Source organism: Rhipicephalus microplus, chromosome 7, assembly GCF_043290135.1.
Source record: "Rhipicephalus microplus isolate Deutch F79 chromosome 7, USDA_Rmic, whole genome shotgun sequence".
NCBI lineage: Eukaryota > Metazoa > Arthropoda > Arachnida > Ixodida > Ixodidae > Rhipicephalus > Rhipicephalus microplus.
Genome location: NC_134706.1, coordinates 107,506,288 through 107,521,937, shown reverse-complemented (window position 1 = coordinate 107,521,937; position 15,650 = coordinate 107,506,288). Strand labels below are relative to the sequence as shown.

The following is a 15,650-nucleotide window of genomic DNA, read 5'->3' as shown; positions in this document are numbered from 1 at the left end:
TCTTACGTGCACCCAAATCTGGGCACACAGGCCTACAGCATTTCTGCCTCCACTAAAATTGCAGTCGCCGCCACCGGAGTACCTTAGCCACTAGGCCACCGCGGCGGGGCACAACACAAAACACTTGTTAGAGATTTTTTCAGATAAATAAGAATAACTGATAAAACTAGTAATTTGATAAACTTTACAAGTGCAGAGGTTCAAGCAACCCTTTAAACTAAGCGTTCCAGTGTGAGGCTCATAAATCTATCGTGACATAGTTGGTGGAAGCTACCATATCAAAGGCAAATGCATAAGTTTAGGTTACACAGACACAATTAAAATGTGTATGTTTAATAAAAGCTGTTTGGTTAAAAGTGGAAATATGCAGTGCGAGAATAATAAAACGAGAAAAGGAACATCTTGATAGCTTTATTTAGAAAACACGTATGTTTATTTGCTTTACTTTTCACTGTGAAAACAGCTCTTTAATCACAAAACATTGAGGTTAGCCTTGAAAGAATAAAATAAGCATTTAGGTTTCTGTCAGTTGATATTTTCTGTGAGCGAATGCACCAATACAATGTTGTAAAGTACAAACGTCTTGACATATCAGCCCAGGACGAAGAAATAATTTCTTTGACGTGTATCTGATGCAATGTGGCAGGTAAAAAATCCTTATTATCTGCATCTTCCTCCCATACAGCGTGCTAGAGGAGTGAAAGAAAGAGGCACGACTGTTTCGGTAAGTTATATTACAAACGCAGTCACAGTTCAGCAGCAAGGGTGAAGCAGGTAGAGCAAAAGCCAAAGATTAGGCTTTTACACCAAGTGAGGCCAGACACCAGTTTGCCTTGACAAACAACTGTCGTAAGCCAACAAAAAGGTCGCATGAGTTGTAGTAGCTACGCCATTTCGTCTAGTTGTTTCAGGCTTAAGAACGTCATGCTAATTTCTCCGTCGTTTCTTTACATGGGAAAATGTAGCCCTTGCAGCTAGCGAAAAAATATTTCTTGCTTTAGTCTAAACACAGTGGAACACCGCACACGCAGAAAGGTAAACACATCTTAAAGGGACCCAGATGGACATGCGAAGCAGCTGGGTGCGACGTTGCGTTTCCGCAATTGCATTTTATTAGGGCGGTCAGGAGCATTTGCCTCTCAAATCGGTGTTTCCGTTTTTTTTTATTAAGCATTCCTTGCACGAAGTTTAACACAGGCTTGATGCCTTTACAGTTTCGCGCCAGTGGCTCAATCTCGCGCGACTACCTCGTGCCATAGAATTCATATAAAGTTAACTAGAGGGAACTGTGGCGCTGCGATCGTTCAGCGACCATGTAAATGATTGGTAGTACACAGATTTGCGCAGGGTTCGCACTTGCGGGCGACAAATCGTAGTTGTGGCTTCATTTAATACTGTGTTTCGGTTTTGTTTTGAAGGAAAGAACGAACTCTTTTGAACTACGTGACCCGAATCTAAATAGTAAGCCTAAAAGATTAAGGTGATGAAGCACTACCGCTGAACATCTGCTGATTTTAGTTTCGTGACAAAAGAGCTCCAAGCCACACGAACCCACCGAAACCGGAAGCAGGCCAAAAGTATGAAGATTACACAAATGCGTGTGGAACCCATCATTCCCGTGCTTGCTGAGGCACCGTGCGTCGCATCTTCCATTGAGAATAGCGCCCGAGTTTCCTCTAATGTTATATTAGGAACTGTCTGCCTCGTTCAACCTGGGATCATGGCGTGCGCATCAGCGCCTTCCAGCGTATTCCTCGAAAAACTGCGCACCTCTAGCGGAAACTAGAGCGGATGGGGTCTCACACAGAATTTAGGGTTGAGGGTCGACCTTAGCTGCTTCGCATCAATAGTATATGCTGTCCGCTGATGTTTGTAAAGATGGGCAGCCGTGCCCGTGCGGCAAATGTACGCAGTTACTGCTGGAGCACCGAAACATACTGTACTGAACCTTTGGGACCACGCATTAAACCGTTCGAAACCACACTGGCGTTTTTTTTCATACTAGCGCAATCAGTGTGACGACCAAAATCGAGGCGTATTCTGTCTGCTTAAGCGTGACAGCCGGCGGCTATCGAACGCTTACACTAGCAAATAACACACAACGCGCGAGTAGACAATAACAATAGGGAAAATTATAACCAACCTGAGTGTGACTGAACTCGAGCGTCTATGGCTGAAGAGCGCTTGGAGGGTCAATGTAATTGATAACGGAGTATTAGGTTAGCGATGCGCTTATTAAGGTGTCTTGGAATTTCATGCTATCGGGAGGGATTCTGCAGCTGTTTTGCCACAATTTGTGAGCAGTTGCTGCTAAATTGTTCACATTTGAACATTACCTGTTCGAATCTATTTCAGACTTCATCAAGCAATTATAGTGATCCAGATGGTGATAGGCACAGAGTTAATTCTAGAGTGTTTTGTCGTAGTCAATGTTTCAGCACTTTTCATTTAGTTTCAATAAAATGATACCTTTATTTCGCTGTTTATTTGCTTCCTTATGCTATTGCCTTTCTAGTGAATGCGCTGATCCTTTCTAGTGAACGCGTAATTTTCATGCTTTGAAATTTAGAATTTTTCGGTAAAATTGTCTGAGATTCCTGAGCGCACCAGCTACAGCTTTTGCCTTGATAAATACGTCAGTGATGCTATTACATGAACCCAGTTTGATAAGGCCGCATTTTACTCCATTAAACGTAACCATTGCATAGTATTTCCGAACTATCACGACGCAGAGCTTGTCTACTTTTCTGACCAGTCTGCGAGCTCACCAGTCCAGTAAATAATTCCTTTCTTTCTTGTTTTTCTCCTCACTCATCTCCTGTAGTTATGTACTATTACCCACCACTCAATCGTAGGTTAGCTGACCAGATGCTTTTATAGTCATATATTACCTTACACTTTAGAGAATCACTTACATCTAATGATCATATACAAAAAGCCACTATTCGTTTCAGATAAGTGTGGTTTTAAGGACTAGCATATTGCGGTCGACACCACAAACTACATTTATAGTATTTATTCTTCGTTACGCTTCTAATTCTCCAACTTGTTATTCCATTCAGTATTTCGACCTTAATTGCAACGGGCTTTGACATTTTATTCCGTATGACTTATGTATTTTAGCTTCTTCCATTTTCAATACCATTTGGCCTTTAGGGTTCCTAAATATATAAGTAAAAATTGAACAAATAGAATGTCTAGTTCATCAATTAGATGGTGCAATCAAATGTTCAAGGTGCAGACCACAATATTCGACGTAGGCGGCAGAGCAGCGTTATTTTGCATGTTGCATGTTAAAATTCACGGATAAAAACACAGAAAAAAAATTACCAGCTTCAGCCTGCCAAAACCCTCAAAGTAACACAATTAGATGAGCGTAAACAGCCGGGACACGTGGCCTTTGCCACTGTAGCGTAGGTCTACATTCACGATATGCGGAACTGTCATGTCATTCGACGTTTTTTTTTTCAAATACAGAAAGTTATTCCATTGAAGGAAAGGAAAGACTTTCTCCTTGGTTGTTTGCACCAAAATAGAACATTACATGGTGAAATTCGCAGTGACCACTGAAGCACACCCGATAGCCTAATATAATAAATTATGTTCACTTTTATTTATTAATATTATGAATTTTGTTATCAACAGTTTAGGGCAGTAAAACTAACACCCATGTGCTAGGCCTCCTAGCTTACCACCCCCTTTCTGTGTTCTAACTCTGTCTGCACATTTTAAGAGGGTGTTAATGTACACTGAGAGCAAAGCTTCAATAAATAAATCAAAATACACTAAAAGGAATGACGCATTAGAACAGCGAAGCAGTTATCGAAAAACTGTGATCTCTGTTCAGACAAACTTCCTTATTTTTGGTCAGTAATATTTGTAGGCCATTAATATAGTATATTCAACATAACTTCATGTGATGTGTGGTTACCGAAGAGAAATGAACGAGATTGCGATTTTGTGCAGTAGTTGAATATTGGAAGCCACTTTCACGTGGATTTTTGCACTCTAACATAGATAACGCATCATTACGCCGAATCTCTAATTCGTGTTCTCGGCAAAGTGTTGCGCACACTCGTACGCTATGGAGGTATGTCTTCACATGAGAGTAAGCCCAGTGTCCCACTAAGTTCACGCATAACAATGTTCTGTGTGTCATAATATATATTAAATACTCGCTTACCGTCGGAAACTGCACAACCACAATGGCCAATGTAAATGCTTCTCCCAAATAGAAAAAAACCGCAGCGTTCTCCCATTTCCGCCTGCAATTGACATCTTGGTGCTTGACGTTGCCACACACAACATAGATCCGGTTGGCAATCACTGTTCATAGTGCATCTTTCGCCGATATCTCTGTTCTGAAAATATTTGGCAGGTACTTGTTAGCACTCTTTTACTAAATATGGTAGCTGCTACTACAATTTAATATACATTGATTGTATGCCTAAAGATTTATTTCACAATGGCTGCAAGTTTTTTTCTTGAATCAACTGCGGACAACTAATTCAGACTCAGATATAGTGGTACATCCGAATCAGGGCCGTTGAGCGAAAATTAATGAGTCTGAGTCAGACAGTGCCCTAAGCGCAAGATATACTTATTGCGGAACTCTGAACGAGGTTCATTTTGTACAGCCTGCCCATGTTCTTATCTACTCATAATAAGCGTTTCTATCAGCCTTATGTAGGCTGATGATTACACTGAAGCCTATTCACACATTTCTACGAAATCGCATTCTTTCCCCGCCAATATTCATTACTCAGTGGCGTCAGCGAGAGAGTTAGTGGGGTGGGCGTGGTGGGATGACCTAAGAAGCATACAGGCCTTCACTTTTTTTAGGGGTGAAGGTTCCTATAGCGTCACCTGGTCGGTCAACAATCGGCGGCGCTCAATCCAGCGTCCACCTAGGTAGCCTGTCCCTTATCATTGAATAGATGGCACTGTCCCACTGATATGCATGCAAACTGCCATTGGGTGATAATATATTGGATAGGGCTGTACGCATTCTAGTTAATGCAGAGTAAGCTTAGTAGCTTGTGCTTCGCTGATGACATTGCATAGAAGAGTAGCGAAGGGCATGAATTGCAACAATTGAATTCCAAATTACACAAGCAGAGCAGAAAGGTAGGGCTTAAAATTAATCTGCAAAAGACGAAGGTAATCTACGACAACTTTTAAAGAAAACCGCGTTTTGAGATAGATAACAGTACTCTTGAAGTCGTAAAGGAGCACATTCACTTGGTGTAGGTAGTAACGACAAGCCGTACCATGTTATTGAAGTAATTATAAAAATAGAAATTGGGTGGATAATTTTCAGTAGGCATTTTCAAATCACCAAATGTAGATTGCCACTATTTCTCAAGAGGGGTGTATGCAACAGCTGCATTTTACCGGTGCTAAGCTACGGAGCAGAATCCTGGAATATTACAAAGTGGGATCAACTTAAGTTGATGACGACGCAGCGAGGAATTGAAAGGAAATATAATAATGTAATTTTATGGGACAAGAAGAGAGCAGCATGTACCCGGGAACAAATAGGTATAAAAGACATCATAGTCAAAATACAGAAGAAATAGCCATGGGCAGGGCACGCAGCGGAAAGTGGAGATAACCGCTGGTCATTAAATCACAGAGGGGATTCTAGGAGATGGCAAGCAGGTTAAGGGGAGACAGAAAGTTAGGTGGGCAGATGAGATTGGGAAGTTGGCGTGTATAAAGTGGCAGCAGCAAGCCCAGGACTGAGTTGGTTGGCGGTACATAGGAGAGGCCTTTGTCCTGCAGTGGACACAGTTAGGCTGATGTTGATGATATATTGTGTGACAGACGTTTATGGCTGCACATGCTTTCGTGCAAGAAGTATTGTATGAATAATTACACGTGGGTAAGCGTGCCGCTTACGAACGCTTGGGGCCGGCATATATGCATGTCTTTGAAAATTTATGCATTTCCATGTACACGATGCCTTAGGAAAATTACGGGCATACATGCATAAAAAAGTATTGTAATAAGATGACAACCAACTAGCTGGCCAAAAGGCTGGGCAGAGCACGGACTCTCAACAAACTATAAACAAAAAAGTGGAACATCTTAGCACTAGTTGGGCCAAGACTGAATGACTAGCGGTAGTGGTGCTGTTCTAAGCAACTTCCTGCCCTCCTGCCCTTACATCAATCATCTTGCCCCTCCCTTCACTTTGTCCCCATGGGTCTACGCGATACATACTTGTGGCTATGCTATGTTCACCATCTCCAATTTACTTTTCCTTGTAAATAAACGTTGATGACATTTTGCACCATGCTTGGAATACTTTACTGAAACGCATACCTATGCTGTACTAGGACCTATATGGTCCTTTTTCATGGTCATGCTATGTTCCATCACCAAGCATGCTCTTTTCTCTCGTTTTTATTCACCGCATAGTATCATCAGTACTCGTCACTTTTATTGCCATTTTGCATGCTCTTGCTAGGCTATACTCTATGAAACTGTGCAGGAATGCCATAGTAAAATGCTCCAGATAATTTAATCATATGCTATTACTAAATTGCTAATTACGCGAACCTGTAAACCTTCTCAAACATCAAGCTATTGTGGCTGCGGCTGGTATTCGATCTCAGAAACATCGGATCGAAGTTCAGTACCATAACCACTGGAAGAACCCCGTGGGACTACATTAGGTATAGAAGACAAGGAGAAACGTCTCACAGTGCAATTTTTGGGGGCCTGTCTAGTTAAGCTATTGCGCAACTATGTACTTAGGCCAAAAAGTAAAGTGAACGTTCACTCAAGAAAATGTCGGTGTAACAATTATATCATTATAAAGAGGAAAACGAAATCATGGCGGTCTTTCTAGGCACCCATTGCAAAAATGTTTGAGAAAACTGAACTTTGAAAGAGTGAATATATCAGTTGATGGAACTTATATTGTGCACAGAGGCTCATTTTTTAGTCGAATCCAACGAAGCCCTCTTCAGCAGCTAGTGTAAATGGTACGTGCGGCGCTCAAATCATTCATCTATCAATGGTGACTGTGAACCTGCTTGTGCATGCAGAGCCACCGAGGCAATGCAGTTGTGTGAGAGGCGAAAACAACCAACGCCCGCTTCAATTTTGCCCTATGCTATTAAATTTGGAATCTGTTTGCAGAGTTCATCAAAAATTCTAACAAGAGTGCCATGAAGAAGTAGTTCGGCATCTTCGAATTCTTTATCTATATATGGCCGAAGCTGTAGGGTATATTAGAAAGTGAAAAGAGTTAGCATCACATCACCAAGGTCTGCCAGAAGCAGTGTACGGAAACACTCTGAGCACAGTTTCGTCTCTTCTCGCACGTAAAGCGTGCCAGTTCAAATGACCATAAAACGTTTGTTTTTTCGATAAAAGTACATTTTAGTCGCTTGACTCGGTTTCTGCTGCGCCGAACACTGTTTTTCATGGTAGTGAATATTCGGTTTAATGAACCTACAGTTGGTACTTTGAAGTTCACTGAAGTGAATGGTCATCGTACAAAGCTCCTGGGGTGATAACAGGCATTTCATTCGAATCAAGCAAAAGGGGTTGCAGTTGTCAAATATTCAGGAAGCATTTTTGAGCATATGCCTTCGCCACTACTCCATATTTGACATAGGAAGGCACTGAATGATGGCAGAGGCAGAGGATGAGAAAGATGTGAGAATGTAATAAAAAAAGTTATCGAAGTCAAGCATAATCAATAAAAATAACAATTTTAAATTCTGAAAATTTTCTTTTAAATTGCAAGGCATCGTTCATTTCATGGCTGATCCCACATGGTGGGTTCCGCCAGGATAAAAAGGAGCAACAACAAACACAGTATATGAGCCAGGCTACGTCTCCCGGTCATCGTAGCGTCACACCAGTCGACAGGATGAAGACCTTCCAGTCCCTTCATCAGTCGCTCATCATCGACGCAGTTCCCCACTGGACGTCCTGACCTACCAATTCACTACCAAATTATCGAGAAATACAAGGCGACCAGCACCTTGACAGAAACACTGGAAGACCTTGAAATCCCAAAAACCACCGAATCAGCGGATGACGAACCCATACGGGAATGGTTCAACCTATTCGAGCTCCACGCCACCGCTTCATCCTGGTCGAAATGGGAGATGGTTTCAAACTTGAGCGACTAATTTACTTGTGAGGCATTCAAATTATACCTCACCCACATATTCTAAAACGACGAATAGTTGAAAAAGACCGGAGAAGAAAGGATTGCCCGTTTTAACGACTATGACAAGGACTTCCTCATTACCAGTCGTCTTGAGGCGATCACACTCGGCCATCTCAGTCCACAATCTTCATTCAATGGAGATAGCTTTCCATCAGGTTTCTCTTCCCGAAAGCCGGTATTTTCGAAGTCCTCACTCCATAATACGACACGCGACGTTGCTCACCCACCTAATGCCCTTCATTCTTCGCCTGTCATCTGTCGTTTACAACTCGGTTTTTCATTACGCTGCTCTTCAAGCACTATTTTACGCTCACCAGTTGCGTCATACGGACGCCGTCTTCATGAGACATGAGCTGACGCATCGGAAAAATACCCTGTCAAGCCATGCTCTTACACCGTGCGGTGCAAACACACTCGACAGTCGAAGCAAAACATAAGGCTTAGACGCATCGAACGTCACACGCTGCCAGGTGCAAGATGACCTCGTAGTGAACAGCCAGAAGATTTTCTGAAGAGCTTTCTGCAATCCTGAAGCATCATCTTCATTGCTCGAACTGTCTGACAACAGCCCACAGACAACTAGCTGCCGACTGGACACCACATGAAGTTGTCAAGAAAACCGGCGCGATTTTCAAGGAGGGCTCCCACCCCAACACGTTCCACGGCAACATGAGCAACGCCAGCAAAAGCAAGTCCGAGAAACGCATACAGTTCAATGAATACACCATCGAAGACGACGAGACAAAGCAAGCCTCTTAAAAAATTCAAGGCGTGAAGCATATTCGCATAAGGGATCGACGCCAGAAACTTATTTGGCACGAATGATTGAAACTGCGCCTAAGAATACAGCTCCGAAACCTCAGAAAACACAGAGCAAGAGAAGAAGTCACCAGTTCTACCTCACGAAACTTCAGGCACCATCCTATCAGTTTACGGCAACGAGCACGCACGCAGAAAAGAAACAAACCTTAGTAAGACCGTTCTACTGAAACTCCGAAGCCTTCCAACGTCGTCCATTTGTTGCAAGAATGGCAGCTATTTCTTCAGTTTCTACGCTCAGAGCATACTTATGCTGTCCCGAACGCAATAGCTAGCCTCGCCCACCAGAGTTCTCGCTGATGTAATTAGAATGCTACCCTCTCCTGTGAATTTGTGCGTGCCAGTTCACAGAGCTGCCTTGTCACAAGGAACTACTTCGTGTTTGAACGCGTTCCGCTTAAAAACTTGGATTCTTTGTGTTTTGTTGCTTGTTACACGTGCAAACTTTCGGAAGGAGTGCGAATCCTGTAACATAGAAAGGCAGTGACAGATAGTAGAGGCAGAAGATGAGAAAGAAGTGAATATGAAATAAACATGGTATTTGAGCAAGGCCACGTCTCCCGCGTCTAGCGTCACTTAGGCTATAATTCTATAACGATAAACTAACAGATCAATGAAAGTGTCCTAATGTGTACAATAAAAAATCATCGTATCAGACACAATACATGCACCAGTATTTGTTATCTCTACCATTATTACTTTTTTCTGAGTATCGTGCGTCATATGGTGATACAGTTGGAAAGTTTCTTCGCTTGAAAACGTCACGCTATGCACAAAAAAGTCCTCTGGAGTATGATGAGCGTGGCGCCTGACAGACTCATTAGAAACTTTGGCTCGCCATCACGGCTTTCATTCATTCTTTCATTAATACTTACTGGTGCACCTGCCAGTCTATCGAGAATGGTATTCCTAGTCGAAGTTTGCCCTCAATAAATTTCCGCTCCATTTTTTTTAACAAGATGGCAACCCTAAAGTGGAAGAAGCAGCTATTATGTGCTGTGATAACGATTATAAAAACTGCTGTGTTATTACTGCAGCATCAATTAAGCATTGTTTTCACAGGATTTGCAGCGTTGGCTACATTGGCTGTGGGCTGAGCAAATTAGCGTTATCAATGACTGAAAGATTGAGAAATATGTAAATCAGACGAATAGTTAAATACTTTTCATTCCAGAGAAAATTGAGCTCAGGGTGATATCGCGGATGACCGAACATACATGTTCCGTCGGTATTTTGATTTTGTCTGGGACTTTTATATGTTACTTGAGCACATAAATGTACACAGAAACACACATTTTATTTTAAAAGAGAAGCTACTAACACATCAAAAAAGATTTGAAGGTGACGGCGTAGGCCTCATGTTTTTTTCACCAAAATGTTTTCAAATTTGCCGGTCGTGTTTAACGCCAAATACAGGTTGTTGTTAAATTTGTTTCTGCTGGCTTTATTAGGTATTATTGATAATAAAATTCACATTTTCTTTATGTTGTTCTTGAAAAGTAAAAAAAGACTAAATAGCCAACATGGTCTAAATGAGAAAAGCTTGCCAAGTTAGGGACATCTTGGCATTTTTCTCAATTGGCAAAGAGACATCCAGACTGTGTTAACTATAAAAATAAGTATTTGCAACACTTATGCGGAAGATTCTTTGCATAAATACTGCGGGAAAGCAGAAAGAGTGGTTATAAGTCTTAAAATAAAAAAAACGAGCCACTACTAAAAAATGAATGGAAACAACCATGCTCTCAGTTTCGCAAAAATTTTCATCTAGATCTGTGCTTTCCGTTAGGACAAGATTTGAATACATAAAATCTTCATTTGCTTTGTTCACGCCGAAATAAAGCTCCCAATGATACTTTCTGAGTGTTTTTTTTCTGCTGTACCATTGTGTGGCTATCAGCTTCTAATGCACATAGGTCTAGTTTTATTGTTTTAGCGCTGCAAAGCACCCCTCTCGTGGTCTGTCTTCACAAAACCTTCTTCTCCAACTTCTTTATTTTTTTAGCGTGTGTGAGTGTGGAACCGCATTGTGCAATTCTCTTCGATAATGCTAACGTATTTGCTGGAACTTAAGCACTTTGGGGGTATAAGGTTTGCGGGTATGAACTAAGAACAGGACCTAGTTTAATAGTGGAACATGCGAAAGGCCTTAGTTTCACAGTGGAGGAGTTCGGGCTTATGGTGATAAATTGATTATAATGAACATGACTGGTACGGCTGCGACGTGCACACAGCAGTTGTACTTACGAAAAAGCGTCGATATACCACGTAACGCTTGGCTAAATGAAAAATACAATTTGGGCAATTACGGCTCACTGTTTCGCACGAAACAGAGTACCACAAGGCGTGCGGACTTGTTGTACTAGCGCATTTAGGCTGTCGCAGAAACCAATAGGTGCTAAAACGCAGTCCTCAGCGTATCAGTAAAAGCAAATAGATAATAAAAAAGCTAATCGCAGTGTCTAAACTCTTTTTCAGTAAGCGTCACCTAAACATAAACGAAAATTAAAGGGGCCAAAATAAAACCTGCCCCTGACGGATGCCAAACCAGCAAACCTTCCTCTCATCCCCTTTATTGGACATTTAGTGAATGCAAAACGATGGAGTGATAGCCAGTCACTCGCAGCAGTTAAGGAAAACCCGGCATGCTAGGTATCTGCCTGAGGCAGTCTGCTTTTTGGTCGATTAGCTGTGTCAAACTTCTGTTGTAATTACTGCACTACAAAGTAAACTGCAGAAAATAATGTATATTCACTTTCAGTAGGGTTGTGGGAACAAACGAACAGTCCTTAAAACTTTTCCTCCAGTCATGCATAATAGCTCTGTGGCATTCATATATTTATTATTTATTTGGTTTGTAATATTTATTTTGTATTATAAGTTCATAATTTTTGTGAGCTGATCTTGCTGCGCTATCAATATAGGACACATCTAAATGTGTTTTAAGGTCTCATGGGCACAGCGCGACGAACTTAACAAACTATCCGCATGTCCTTGACAATTTAAACGTTCGCCCACTATACAGAACCAACTGTTCGCTTGTAAAATGAGTCTCTGTCACTGCGAGGCGTTCATCGACCACGATTACGAGGAGCCAACAAGCCCTTTGCGACAGGCTTACCAGGGTGCTGTTTTAGATGATGGTGGTGCAAACGCAAAGAAAGGGCTGAAGCCCTTGTTCGCACAGCACCTACGATTAAGGCCAGCCTCTCCTTCGTTGATTCAGCGCAATACGCAGCTTCTAATCGCTTTGTTTCAGCAGCTACATTGTTACGGAAGGAGCTCCTGACATCACTAAAACCTAATAACTTGGATGCCAGCAATGCCGAAGAGGTGACAGTGGGCAACGCGATAGCCACTACAAACCGTTCTACTCTTTTCACGGACTCGCGAGCCGCTACAAGAGCATTCATAAATGGCTCGGTGTGGAATGAAGCCGCTCGCATTCTTACCGCTGCATCTTGTGCATGTAAAAAGCAACCTAATTTGGTTCCCTGGTCATGTGCAAACAAACGAAACCATCCCTAACGCCAGTGAACTTCCAAACTTCCAGGCGCTAGGTATCACTTTCCGTACCGGAAGTGGGCACTCGGAGGCCGAAGGAGGTCAGGGGCAAAAAAATCCTCGTCTCACTTTTAATGACGTCTGCAAGCACTATCAGCTGGGGCGTTGGAAGTTTCCACTGCCACACTCATACTTAAACAGACCACAGGCTATCACCCCGCGAATATCACTGACGAACACATATCCATCTCCGTCTAGTTCATCAAATTTTTTGACGGAATACACCCACGCTCTGCACGCTGTGGCGATCTAAGTTGCTACATTGAACACATGCTGTTACAGTTTTACGCCTTTCGCGATGGTCCGAGGTCTCCCTCTACTGAGAAAGATTGGCTCCAGCTCATCACCAGCTCCGCTAAGGACCAGCAGCTAAGGGCTGTCCAGGCAGCTCGATGAAGTCGCCGAGAGCCTGAACCTCCCGGCGCCATCGTCGGTGGGGCCCCCAGATGTTACCACCTGACGGGGCCATTCTAGTCTTCTCAGGCCCAAATAAAGTTCTTTGACGGACCGGCTGGGTCCTAGTAAGGATACTGACGGAAACGCACCTGCAAAAATGTGCCAACTCGCTCAAATAAATGAGAAATTATCACTTGTACAGGTCTTGAAAAACTTGTTCTGATTTATGAACATGATAGATCTGTTTCTCGGGATTTTATCCTGCCAAGTAGCCGATTTAGGTTATTCAGAGATATGTGACGAAGCACTGTATAGAAATAAACTGACGAGAAAAACATTCATCTTTTACATGAATCGACTATCCAGTTTTCACAGAAGCCGTGATAAAATTGTGCGTAAGTGTTGTGGAAATATTGGTGCGACGATTTGCACTTAGCCTATTTGGTTTAGTGTTAAGTGCAGTGTGTGTGCTGGCGAAATTAAAGAGAAGCATGCAGTGAATGAACAGATTTATTAGCTTCAATAAATTGCTGTTCTGCTTCCGCGCAGCTAAAGAGTGACACAAAGAAGTTTCACAAACGATATAATCAAGGCATGCGCCGCACCCCGTGCGTGGGCGAAGGACTCCTCAAGCAATTATTGAATGGCTTTGCCTTTCGCCTTTCATCATATGTGTTTTGAGAAACAAAAAAATGAATCAATCGATTGTGTGTTTCATGCCCATCGGTGGCTTTGTGTGTCCCAAAATAGCCTTCCTGAATAAAACAACCACAGTTTCTCTAAAAGCAATGTAATGAATGCGATAGCAATCAATACATAAGAATGTCATGAAATGTAAATGTTGCAGCTTCTTTGTTCAAGCCCATCTCGCATAAATGAAAAATACAATGTTTTAAAAGAGCAGGGCTGCTCTTCAAACCGAATCAGTTTTCATGCTCTCAGTTCTTCGAAGTGGAATTTAGCCTTGAAAGCGCAGCGAGTTCACTGAAAGTCTCCTGGAGTTTGTCGAAATAGCCTGCCTTACAGCGACTACGTTTTTCCTGCGACGCTGCCCTCTCCTCAACTTCCGGCGTACCTACATGATCATTTGGAAATATTGTCCTTTCTGCTTGATAATCAATCAACGGGAGGACTCGCACACGGTTTGATGTCACGTGCCCTTCCGCGCGACATAGACGGCCAGCTCATATCAACGATGGCTCATAACAATCATGGTGGTCACCAGCACTCGTTATCTTTGATTCGCGTGTACAACACAATGTGCATTGGTTGATGTTACCAAATAATGCTTTCCCTAGAACTCGAGAGAAACGCCAACGGCAAAAACTGGTCGAGGGGGTCTATATAATTGCTCCCACAATAAACACCCAAGTCTAATGATGGCGTTGGAGCAATTTGTGTGTAGCTATGTTCTTCTTTGTTACTTCAAATGCGTACTGCAAATAGCTGCAAAAAGTTATGCAAATAAGCTCCATCGAAGTAAAATACCTATTTTGGTAATTTTCAACACTCCACTGACCGTCTGTGTCTCCTTAGGTGGTCCATTTGGTATTCAGGCTTTTCCTTTAATTATGGTGTGCCAACTATGCACAGAATATAAATATAAAAAAACATCGTTAAAATAGTGAGCTTTCGTTGGAATGTCATAGCCTTAGAGGCTATGAAACCACAATATTTGTTCACACGACTGAAATATTTTCCAAGATGCGAGCACATGTAGACACGTTGATAAAACTAAATTGAACGCAACTACGAAAAACTTACCCTTCTGCCCCGCCGATTTCTTCGTTCACTTACTACAACGCGTTTTTTCAAGGAAGTGTCGAGCATAAATAACCCGTTTTCTTCATAACTAGCCTTAATATGGGCTGGTATGTAACCCAGCAAAGCATAGAAAAGTAATAGGTGGATAAAGAGCAAGCTGCACATTCTTGCACAGTATCTCCAAGAAACGTACTGGCCTGTTCTAGAATAAGAGTTGCAATAGTCTATTCATTAAGTGGTGTCAAAGCAACAGCTGCATACATAGATTTTGTCTACTTAAAGTCAGAAAGTTCAGTGCAGCGAAATGAAAGAAGAGAAAAAAAATTGATTGCTATGGCGCTTTATAAACTACTCCCTCACTGCGCAAAGACAATGTAGTCCGAACAGATGTCACCTTCAATCCATTGTTTAAGCTGCTGCAGTGTATGTGTCTTAAGTCAGCCTAAGAACAATTCGAACCATGGGCAGAAGGTAAAAAAAATGTTCGAGGGCTCACACAGGAGATGATATAATTGTTGCGTTAGAGTAACGTCATAAAAGCGCGAATATTGACCTCCTTTGTTCTACACTGCAGCTGCCAGCTGCAATAGAAAAGCAAATACTGTTCCGTCCCTGACCGTCAACGTGGGTGACAAATTTAGTCAGCTGACTCTTCACTGGTGTAATTTTTTATTTAGTAGACTATGAGTTCTATGCTGAATTTAATGAAGCATATTTGGAGCATGTGGTGTTTTCAATTATCTACTCAACAACTGTTGGAACGACAACTCAAGGTATTGGCGTAGCTAGCTGATGGTAGTCTTCATAATAAAGAAATATTGCAGTAACTGTTTTCATGACTAGACAAGAACTAGGTGAAGGCTTGCTCGAAAAATTTATTTTTCGCAATAACGACTTATTGGTGGAAGTTGCA

General features: G+C 42.1%; 1 long non-coding RNA gene across 1 annotated transcript; it reads right to left on the bottom strand.

The window, feature by feature from the left end:
- Nucleotides 1-395: 395 nt before the first annotated feature.
- On the bottom strand, nt 396-14,912 carry LOC119179878 (uncharacterized). Its single transcript, XR_012884721.1, has 3 exons — nt 14,738-14,912; nt 4,184-4,361; nt 396-689 (listed from the first exon to the last, which is right to left on the bottom strand). It is a non-coding gene; the product is annotated as an uncharacterized LOC119179878 (long non-coding RNA).
- Nucleotides 14,913-15,650: the final 738 nt, after the last annotated feature.